Source organism: Parasteatoda tepidariorum, chromosome 6 (genome assembly GCF_043381705.1).
Source record: "Parasteatoda tepidariorum isolate YZ-2023 chromosome 6, CAS_Ptep_4.0, whole genome shotgun sequence".
Lineage (NCBI taxonomy): Eukaryota > Metazoa > Arthropoda > Arachnida > Araneae > Theridiidae > Parasteatoda > Parasteatoda tepidariorum.
In genome coordinates, this window is record NC_092209.1 from 65,454,716 (window position 1) to 65,467,233 (window position 12,518).

Sequence of the window (12,518 nt, forward strand, 5' to 3'; positions counted from 1 at the left end):
GTATATATTACGGAACAACAAGGGAAGCTGTGTTAAAGGAGTAAAAAGCTACAAAAAATTTTCTCAAATTGCACACGAACCACCGTTAGATGTAAATATATACTCTGGTTTTTCTTTCTTATCACTCTCCGTTTGGTTCATTTTTAAAGATACCCCATCATTTAACAATTATGCAACAATCGTTCAATGGACTTCAGGAAAGGATCGACTAAACCAGGGATGGCGAACCAATGGCACGCGGCACAATATTTTGGGCACGCCGCCGATCACAATTACACTAACACACTGTTCACTTATTACACAAATGTTACTACACCATGAAGCATCTGTAACAGTTAAATTAAAATTCCCAAAAAACAAACAAAATAATAAAAATTATTAATAAAAAAATTAACAATTAATGCTAAAAAAACAATTAATAACCATAAAAAGCAAGCTAACAATGAATAACTAGCAAAAAAAATTTAACAGTCCTGCTTAAACTAACATCTTACAACCTAGTATAAGTTATTTTGTCATCTAATCTGCAACAACAGAAGTCACACCGATGTTACTTTAAGTTGAGTTACGCGTATAACTGAGACACTGCAAAATATATTTATTTTTTCTTGTTGTAATTAAAGAGTTTTAGTTGATAGTATGTATTTAGTATTATTATTTTCCCAATAATCACGAAGTCAAAATTATGACGGCACGTCTATGACCTCATTAAACAATTTTTTAGAAAAAATGGCGCGTTGGTGTATATAGGTTCGCCACCCCTGGACTAAACTAAGAATATGCCTCAGTGGAATAATATGCGTAGATGTTCTAAAAGATAGATTTTAGAAAACTATTGCATTCAATTAAACTGATTAAAAACATCAATGAAAAAAAAGGAAACTCGACGGCAGTCGATAAATTTCGATCGGAAGATTCAACACCATCCACAATAATCACAGGAATTTGTACCCTCAGATTTACAGCCATTTCACCCATTACTGAAAAAAACAACTATAACTTTAAGGTCGACTTGAAAAATTCAAGTAGAAAATATTTTTTGCCTCAAACCCTGCAAATTTTTAGAAAGTCAAAAATTTTCAGGCTAAAATGATGCTAAACGATTGTGAACACCAAAGTTTACATCATTTGTTGCATTTCAATTTTCTTTCAAAATCAGCTCTAACGTATTGGGCAATCACAGTTGATGGTGAAAAGTGAATAAATATACCCTATAATGGACTTCACGTACAATTATAACCTATTTAATTAGCTACTAATATTATTATGCCTGTATAATAATTGCTTCATTTGTATGGAGCAATTTTATTCGTTGTTTGTCATTTGTAGTCCGCAGGAAAGATAGTTTTTTTAAAAGTATGAAAAATTTTACAATATTTTCTTTTTGTCAAGGATATTAATAGACAATTTTAAGCGCAAATCAAAGTGGAGAAAAAAAAACGAAGCACCACTTCTTTAAAAACTTATATAAAATTTAAAAGGACCTCGCCTTCTCTTAATGATATCAAGTGATAATGATGAAAGTTTTTCACTTATCTTTTCAAGAATAAAATATATAAAACTCGCTTTTTATGTTACTCATGCATGACATGAGTCATTAAAATAAACTTTTTCGTAGGAGGGGGAGACTACATTATAAAAAAAGGAAAATTTTATAGTTTAGATCAATATCTTCAATAGCAATGAGTTAAACAAAATTATGCACCTAACATTTGATATTAACAGTAACTGGTGCCACTGTCTAGTGCAGGGTTTCTTAACCCATGGTTCATGGACCCCTTAGGGGTCCATGGGTCATATTTTGGGGGTCCGCAGAATACTCCTAATTTTTAAAACGTTTGGATCAATAATATTTAAATAGCATTGATCTTCTTTTTCTAAAAGGTGAAAATACATACATATTTGAAACTAGGTGATTTGTGAGCGGTAAGCCACCCTGTGATCGAGATACCACAAATTCAGCGCGGATTGCACACAGCCCTCTAATATCCATGTCAAATAGTTTTTAATCATTATTTGATTTAATATTATTCGATATTTCTAAGCGGGATTATCCACACTTGTGACAATAGAAACAGAAAATCGAAATCGATTGAATGTTGAACATGATATGTGCCTTGCTTTGTCGAAAACCATCCCTCAATTCAATTTATTATTTAAGGAAAAGCAGTAACAACCTTCATATTAAGAATTTTAATTTTAAAATTTTTGCATGCTACTAAAATAATAAAATTAAATGTTTTCTAATAATTGATGTTTTTTACAATTATTTTTTTCGCAGGGGAGTGGTCCGTGACTTCTTAAAATTTTTAAAAAGGGGTCCATTATACGAAAAAGGTTAAGAAACACTGGTCTAGTGATACATACAGAAAGTAAACGTTCATAATTTACTTTCATTACAAAAACTAGAAATTATTTTAGAATTTTCAGATAATACACTCTTCTGAAAATAAACATCTAAAAGTATTCAATTCTTCTAATCTAATACATCTATAAGTATTCAACAAATTTACTTGTTTTTTCAAATGAAGAAGTTCAGCTGTAAGCAATGTAGTAATGGCACATCTTTTTTTTCTCACTATTTTGGCTGGAGTGGTTTGTCTCCCATAACTTATGCAAATAATGTAAAACTTTACGATATTATCTATCTATATTAAAAAGAAAAATCATAACCGACAAAAACACCACCAACAGAGTTTTGAGTGTTCAAATCAACTTTGAGATATATTCAAAATATTCTTACATCAAATAATGTTTTGTTTCATATTTTTGATGCGTAAAGAAATAAGACTTAGAAACTGAAAATTAAGGAGAGTAGAAAATATACTGGAGGTAGGATGAAATAAAAAAATTTTGACTTTCAATAATTAGACAGAAATTTATTAAGTGAAAATATGAACTGAATTTTAATTAGAAACTTACATGCTCACTGAAAATAAGTTTTCTTTATTTTTTTACTCGAATGAAATATAAAAATTGAAAAAAAAAAAAAAACTATAATACTTTTGAAGTAACATAGATATTAAAAATATGGTTGCAACACTAGATTATGTAAACATTAACAACACTTCAATGACTTAAGATATATTCAAGTAGATTTGTAAAACATTTATTGGCTTTCAATTGCTAAGGAGTGACTAGACGCAGTGATAGTAACCAGATGCTGTGAGGAGCCACAAAAAGTGGTCTGATCACTAACTACGATTAGTTTTAAAATTTATCTACCGTAAACCGGGGCGAGTTTACCCATCCAGGGGCGAGTCTACCTATTTTAGTTTTATTTAATTTTCACAATTTTAAATTGCAAATAAAATTTTTTTAACCGACGGAGGACTTAGTTCAGACTCTAAGGAAGATGGCGCTGTAGTAGTTTGATCCGTTTTTATTTATTTGGTGTCTTTTTAACCGACCTGTTCAAACGTCTTTTGAGAGATTTGTATTGAAAATCAGCAAACTTTTAGTTGGTGCTCCGCAAGTATATAATTATAATTACTATTTTCACTTTGGTTAAGTGATGAACTTATCTAAGACTAAGATTACATTAATTTTATATGAAAAAAACCAAAAAGAATGTAAGTTTTGCTGTTGTAAACAAAAAGCCAGAATTCGCGGGGCGAGTCAACACATTCGTATTTAGTTTTAATAAAGCATAATAATATAATTTAGAACTTTGTTTATATTAAAATTAAGTCATTTTAATTGAATTTGAGTATATTATTTTAATTCTGCACTGATAAATTTATCATTAATAAGAAAATTTATAGGTTAAATATAAATGTAAATATAAAATATGCTTATTTTACCTATTTTTTCAATTTTTATATTACAAAATTAACTTTTTTTATTTAATACAAGTTAAATAAATTATTATTTATAAATTATTATTACCTCCCAAAAGAATGGGAAAAGGATTTTTCATGATTCCCAATGTTTGAATTTTGATTTTGTTAATAATCTTTAATTATTATTATTTATTAATTATTTAATTGTAAATTTATATTAATTTTAATTTATTTTTATCAACAATAATCAGAAAAAAATGTTATTTTATAATGTTAATGATTATAAAAACAAAACTGTAGTCAAAATGTGATAATCGATCAAATACTCAATTTGTGTTATTTTATGAATAAAAAAATGGAATATATAATAAAGTTATGAATTTTACTTCATAAATATCCTATATAGTAACTAAAATAACAATTTAATTGTAGAATTTGATTATTTACAATGTTAACATCCATTTTAGTAGAATGGGTAGACTCGCCCCATACGAGAGATTTGTCAGCAGTTCTATAAAAATATACAGTAACAGCGTAACTGTTAATATTTTCTGAAATCGATTTCACAGCTTTAAAGAGGGATAAATAGCGATTCCGAAACACCTATTAAAAGCCTTTTTTCTTTAATATTTACAAAAGTTTGACCACTTGAAAGTTGACAAACTGAAAAAATGGGTAGACTCGCCCCGTTTTACGGTAATTTAAAATATAAACGAAGAAACATTCTATACTTTAAAGCATTCACATGACATAGGACACAAGAGATACTGGTTGGTAGTCATAAACCCAAAAAAATGATCCAGCTGTTCAATGTAGGTTAGAAAATCAAATAAAATTGTCTTTAACACTAAAATCAAGATCAAATGAAAGAATCATATTTTTAAAAATCTAAATTTATTATGAAATTCAGAGTAAAAAACTTTAAAAATAAGTTGTCTACAAACAAATTTGCATTTTACAGCAAAATATTTATAAGTTTAGTAAATAATTCTGTACAGGCAGGAAATCTAAACTAAATTAAAATACTGGGAATGTGCACAAATTAAAAAAAAAATTTAAATGTCAGCATTTTTAATCCAAGATTCAAATCAATTATTCTCTTAAATAAATCATTGTAATTACATTTGTACATTTTGATTTTCATATTAAAATTTCAAAATGTAATATGGTTAATGCAGAAACAACGAAGTAAATTTGAAATGATACAAAACACATTTATTTACTTTTGAACGCTGCCTAATATAAGCTAATTAATTCAACAAAAACACATCTATGCAAGTCATGCACTCAAAAGTCATAAAACACTGGCGACAGATTACAATACACACGCTTCAATAAAATAATATATTTACCCAACAAAATTTCCTACACTGTTACTTTAACAAAAAACCTGATGTAAAATTATTTGATTGAAGATAATTGCAGAAAACTCAAAAATTTTTGCTCCAACTCCAAATATCAAAGAATAAATTAAATAATTATGATCAATTCTTAATAAAAAAAGTTTAATATAGATAAAACAATTCACTTTTTAATCCAGATATAAAAATTCCCATAAAACAGCAGAATTACACAAATAAAAACAATTACCTTAAAATCAAATTCCAATATTTGTAAATGCAATTTTATTAATTACAATAACTAGACGGGAAATTTTTTTAAATTAAATAATCCTTAATTTAAACAATAGTTATTAATAAATACTTTGACTTACACTCAATACCAACCTAATTAAATTAAATAATTAATTGATTATTTACATCATACTTCTGAATGACATATCAGCAATATGTAAGTTACCTAGAGCAAATATGTAGATGCTGATTTAATTATTCAAAGCATAGCTCAAGGGTGAAATATAATTCAAATAATACAAATGATGATGAATGTGTTTTATATAAAGTTTGAAAAGAATTATTCTCTCCGTCTATATCTTCAACAATTGATGATCACAGATTTGAATAGGTTTCTTTTGACTAGATTTCCAATCACTTGAAACCGAAATTTCAATTCAACAATGGAAACTGTTCTTGATAAATAGAGTTTAAATCAATTCTAGACCTTCAAGGTTCATCTAAAAATATATAAAAATATCATTATTAGTTTTTATGACTGAATATTGATTGTTTTACTTAAAAAGAAAAGGATACAAATAAGACCAAACAAATATTTCTGCCATCATATTTGTATTGATAAATTATAGCTTTAAAAAATCAAAAAAAATTTTTACTTTGATATAATGTCATGTTTAGAAAATAAAACAATCATTCTTTATAACTTTACAGACTTACAAATAAAAATTATATATTTTTTTTTTCAGGGGCAGAGTAAAACGTTTGGCACATGTCTGAAAGGTAGGGCATTTGAATCCTACAGATAATCTATGTATAAAATATTGACTGGTGCACGTTAAATCTGTTTGGGTCACAAAGTCTTACAAGTTCTCATGGCAATTCAATACCTTTGGGGGTACTGAATCGAAGATTGATCGTTTTCAGGTTCCGGTCAGAATAACGATGTGTGAGAGGTGTGTATAAGTCCGCCCTCTAAAGCAGGCTATGATGTATATGTGGGATAAAGTTGTATTCTTGGTTATAGATGGCGCCTCTGAAAAACAAGAAGAGCACCCCTCTGCCTTAAATTCGCTTGGTGTTACCGCAGTAAGGCTTTCTAGTATAGGCAAGTAGCATTCGTAACAACAGGAGTATATTTTTAAAAATACTATAAATTATCAAAATTAAAAATTTAAAATTACCTTAATTAATCAAAAACAATCTTAAATGTCTTTAATTAAATATTATCTTTGAAATTAAAGGTTGAATAATTACAATAGGAGCATAAAGATCATAGTAATTAAGTTTCTTAGAGCATGGTGAAATTGAAAGTGAAATGCTGCAATCTGAAAGTATAGAAACTTTTTTTTTTCATTAATAAATATGTTAGTTGAAAGTGTGTATTCTAATTCTGAAATTATAATAAAAATTGTGGTTTATTCACTTAGATACATATTGATTTTTAATCTTTTTTATTTTAAAAGTACTACTATAATGATGTGATTATCTGAATAAATTAAAGTGCAGAATTATTTTCTTAATGATTATAATAGGCAAATTTTTTTCTATGCAGCCAAATAAAACAAATTCGTTGCAAGTAAGCTATGTGTTAGTTCTTAAATAATTTGGTTAACGAAGATTAAAAAAATAAATAAATGAAAAGTAATAGTCTATTTTGCAGAAAGTTAAGAAAAACACTAGTAATATAATTAAAAAATCAATAACTTTAATTGAATACTTTATATTTAGGGTCTGAAGTCAAATAATTGTTCTTTTGCAGATAACTAAAATTTCAAAATACATTAATCCTCTCGAGGAGTCATTTTTTTTTAAATATGTTCAAAAATTCCAAATTTTTTATTACTAATTTTTTTCACATATATTTACAAATTAAAACTAAAGATGTATGAGGTCTGGGATTTCGTTAAAAAATTAATATTTTACTCGGCCAATTAGGGGTACACGGCAAAAGTTTTATTAGTTACTTGACTAGGTATTATAACATTTATACAAAACAAGAAAAAAATCGTACACATAACAAATATTTTAGAAGATATAATTCTTAAGCCTGTATAAATAAAAACATGCTTTCATATTTGAATTTTTAAAAAAATTCTAAAAGAATTTTGCAATGCTGTTTAGATATAGAATAATTAACTTAAAACTTTTATTTTTAGCTGAAGACATCTACTAAAAGTAGACTTTATAGTTAAATTTTGAATCTGCAATTTTGCATCGATTTAATTAAATTTTCAATTGCGTTTATTAATGTACTTTCAGTTAAGAAAAGGATGTTTTACATATATTTTCACAAAATGATCGTATATTAAATGAAAAATGTTTTGACTATCAGGATTTAGTTTTTAAACATCATTTAACAATTAATATCATTTGAAAGCAATGAGAGCTACTTTAATTCAATCATTTTAAATTTTTGATGTTTAGTGAGAAATGTTATCTTATAACCAATGTTGAAGAGAAGATTTATATAGCAGATTCAATATCCGTATCCACATAATTTTGAAGCTCCAAACGATTAAGTAACTCCTAGATTAAGCAACAAACAATGGGAAAAATTTACTTTCATTAAAACATTCTCTGTGAAATTAACATGTATTTGCATTACGCAGTGAAAATAATTACGAAAACCTCCCATAGTTAATCTAATGATAAGAGAACTTTAACCAGACTGGTTGGAAATAGAATTTATTGACCTAACGAGTAGTAAACATGCTTATTCTAAATCTGAATATGGTTGTGTCGAACATAAATGAGTGTCACCCGGCTTTGGATACCCAGCAAAACAGCCAGATTTCGACCACTCAAAACTGAGTTTTGAGGTTTAAAACTAGGTCTGGGTACCCATACCAGCAGTGAGAATTTTTTCACTGGATTTGGGTAATAACTAGATAAATATAGTGTAGTAGGGAACCCGGTACATCCCAAATTAAAATATACAAAAAATTTATAAAAGAGTTTCTTTTTCAATATAGAATTAGATAATTAAAAAAGGTTGTATGAAAATTAAAAAATATCTAGATAAATACAAAATTTTGAAAGTTAATTTTTGTTAAATTAAAATTTGTTTTATGAAATGCAAAGATAAAAGGTTTTGAAATGGATCTTCAGATTCATCACTATCTGCTGAGCAATCAGTTTCGCTATAACTATCTTTAATATTCTGGAAATCAGAGTCAGAACTGCTATTAGTGTCAGAAATATTGTCAGGAATGTAAGTTATATAATTCGCAAAATACTTCCTACCAGACATGTTTAGCTTTGAAAAGAATGTACAAAATGCTGCAAAACATGCTTCTATATGGACAACTAATGCCATCTGTCGAACCCAGGTTTAATTAACCTTTTTCTTCTCGCTCCCATGAAATTGACAGGGTGAGGTTTCGTCCTCTATTTCTCGCTCCCATGATATTGACGTGCTGAAGTCTTCAGTAGTAACGCGCCAGTAAGAATAAAATTAATTCATTTCTTTTCCCCGAAAACATTTTATTTCTCATTTTACACACTAGATGGCAGTACCAGGATATTTTTAAGGCAATTGTAGATAGTTTCTTTTAAAGTAGATGTCAGCACTAATCAAATGCAAAAGCTAGAAAAATAGACATTTTTACGACCGTTTTCTTGAAAATCTACCAATCATTAAGGAGCTAAACATATAAATATTAAAGAAGAGCCAAAATGAAATCAAAAACAAGAATAGAGTGGGTTGCAGGTCACGTAAGATTTGCTACCTCTAAATTGCCCATGGAAATCTTGGGATTTACAGTGAAGGGGTAAATTTTTACCTTCAAGGCCTGATTCCTGGTAATCTCGGCATTTCCTCACCAGCTTCAACCTCAAGTTCTGGTGGTCTGGTCCATTTTATAAGCATTTCAGGAGACCTGTACAGGAATATCAGCTTAGCAAACAGATCTTCCTCAAGAGTGAATTCGCCACTTTCTCGCACCAGATAAATATTCATGCAAAGCTGTAACACTCTGTCAACGTAAGGCATGTCATCAAACATGATATTGGAGGAAGTGCCTGCCACAAATCCCCTCACAACACGGGATACAACAAGAGCAAAAGTGGTGTAGAGGCCCACAATCCTGAAATCATAAGGAAAATGGTAATTAAGGACAATAAGTAGAAACTACCAAATACTAACCATACATTATTTAACACTCAAACAGTCTGCATGCAAATACTGCCCTGCAGATCTGTTTACTTTCTACTTTAACAAATTCTTCTGTTTTCTCTGAAGTTATTAGGTAAGAAAACAGATTATACAGAAATATTATCTTTTGTTGAGCTTACTTTTAAAACTAATAACTATAAAGTTATTAATTGATGTCAACTTAATTCGAGTAACAAAACAATTATAAGAAATAACAATCATACCCATATCCAGAAATAATGTATAATTCAGTAGGGAAGGCTTTGTCACTAAAGGCAACTAATCACAAAGAATCGCAGTTATTAATTCCACTTATTGAGTAAGGAGGGATATCACAGACATCTCGAACTTCCCACCATTCTATGTAATGTCAGATGGTAGTGCTTAATGACTCAGATGTATTCAGCATATCACCGGTCCACATGGATAAATTCAAACCTCGAAACTCTGTGGGACCAAAAAATCGTTTGCTTCTATCAGCTATAAAGAGAAAAACATAATATTATAAAGGCATAAAATAAAAATGCCTATAGAGCATTTGGGTTTAAAGAAATGATTCAGTTCAGAAATAAATGCAAGACATGAAAAATATAAATAAAACAAATTATTATGAACTTACAGTAAAATTTCTCTATTTGGAGACATTATTAGGTCTCGATGTTGATCGTCGAATATAAGTTCAGACTGACTTTTGGAGGTGACAAAATTTTGATTTTGTATAATCGATGTAATATTAATAATAAATATAAACAACCGGACAGAGTAAGAGTCATCACGTCAAACTGAATAAGGTATCTTGGTCACTTATTTAGATTAGTTGTAGTTCATTTATGCAGCACTAGAGCTGCACAATGGGCACCGGTGATGGTCTGGGAAACATCCATGAGGATGATCCGAAGACATGTCATCAAAATTTTGATGCTTTGCAGAGGGGATGGCACTTCCACTTCAGTAGCCCGACGATCTATACGCGAAGTTGAGCACTTTAAGGTAGAACAGTTTAATGAGGACCACTACCTCACACCCTCAGTCCCTACGCTGACCGATCCAAGTAGTCCCCAAACCGCACACTTTCGGTGATCTGCTAGGAACAGTGTCTGAACTATCAGTCCACTGTGGGTCCTTATTTAGATTAGAGGATTACAGCAACATAAAGCTATTAACCATAATCAATTAATAATAATCAATCACTATAACTTAATGTATAATTTTAAATGGTCTGAAATATTTATATTAATGTACTAGCAGTTAAAGGAATAATATTGATGGAATTTGATTTTCACTCAAATAAGATTTTTGAGAAAAAAAATATTAATGATCAAAGAAAAAGGACTAGACGATTAATTGTAAATTTAAAACCATATGACATTAAAACACTTTCAATCCAAAAAATTTTGATGCCTGAATAATCAGTATGAATGCACTAAAACCAAAACTCGACAAGAATTCATATGAATTTACAAAACATAACTCACTTTTCTTTTTATAAAACTTATCAACCACTATAGCACTGCCCGAGCTTGGAATTTTCACAAAGTTCGGGAAGAACTCAGTTAAAGTGACAGCCTTAGGAATGGAGCCAGGAATTGTTGTGGCATTGACACTGAGTGCTGCAGCGAGATTTTTCTTTTGAGGATCAGTCAAAACAAGTTCTTTTTGATCTTTTACTTCGGGATTTGTCCCATGATTCTCTTTCTTCCTCATAAAAGACCACGAAAGAGTCATTTTCACAGTGGAATTCACTTTCTGCAGCTCTTCCACCAAAGCATTTTGACTCGGAGGGCTGATGGTCCAGATTGAGGTGGAGTTATTACTAAGTTCCACAACTACAGCATCCTCTCTACTATAACCAGTTAAGAAACTTGTTGTGGAGGGATCAGCCAGTTCGGCAACAGCGCCTTCAAGTTCCTTCCACTGGCGATCATTGAAGGGTTTGATCTGTTCCCCTTTCAAAGCTGTGGTTCTAAATAAGGGTTCGTAACCCGTTATAGACAGTTCAAATGTGCCGCTTATTGGCAAGTTGGTGCTTCCGACTGTGTTCCCCAAAGCAAACAGTAACAGTGGGAACCAGATTATGAGTATAATGAAAAATAACAGTGAGCAGCCAACTCCATACTTAATGAGAGCAGTCCGTTTTGCTCCCCTCGGAGTTGGGTAGTCAGCTTCAGCTTGTCTTGTGCATTTTAACACAAATATACTGGCGTAAACATCTTTCATCTTTAGCCAGTTGCGGATATTCATGCTTGTATCTGTCCATATCCAATCCATCAAACTTCTCAGTTCAGACAAAAGTGGTATAATTATGTACCTGTGAAAGTTTTTTAAAAAATTAATGACAAACATTATAGGAAAAGCAACAACAAAAAAGCATCTTATTAAAAAGAGATTATAAATTTATGAAAAAAAAGATAACAATTTATTAAAGTTAAGTGACAATCAAGAACAAGTTCTAATAAATATACGAAAAATATATGATAGACGTCATGTATTTTCTGATGCCCTATCTTTAAATGTAGAAGAAAAAAAACTTCAAAAGATAAACAATTTATTTAGTATCTAAAATCATAGAGTAGAACAAGGTTGCTTTTGAACACAGTAAACTGGCTTTTCTCGATGTAATCAGGTCAGAAATCTGGGTTTATAAAGGAAAGTTTTAAATGAATGTCTTCAGTTAGCATAATAGTCAAAGGAATAAAAATAAAAAGTTAGTAGATGACATGATACCATGGCTGTAAAAACATTCTAATAGTGACTAAGAGTTTAAAAATATATAACTACTTTGTATTTTTCTCATACTACACTGCCTTCAGAATGAGTAATTACAATCAATTCAGAAATACTACAAGAAATGTTCTATTTTTTCACTCCTGAGAAATACAAAAAAAAAAAGTCAATGTGTTATCACTAAATTTTTTTATCAGAAGGTAAAATATTTTAATGAATAGCCATTATTGATTGTAAAGCAAATTTTTTACACAATTTGAATATAACCATATTTTATCATAGCTC

At 29.5% G+C, this 12,518-nt stretch overlaps 1 long non-coding RNA gene across 1 annotated transcript; it reads right to left on the reverse strand.

Annotated features, from left to right (window-relative positions):
- Positions 1 to 4,657: 4,657 nt before the first annotated feature.
- On the reverse strand, positions 4,658 to 11,106 carry LOC107441342 (uncharacterized). The gene is made up of 4 exons (XR_011637043.1): positions 10,985 to 11,106; positions 9,734 to 9,989; positions 9,139 to 9,441; positions 4,658 to 5,856 (listed from the first exon to the last, which is right to left on the reverse strand). It is a non-coding gene; the product is annotated as an uncharacterized lncRNA (long non-coding RNA).
- Positions 11,107 to 12,518: the final 1,412 nt, after the last annotated feature.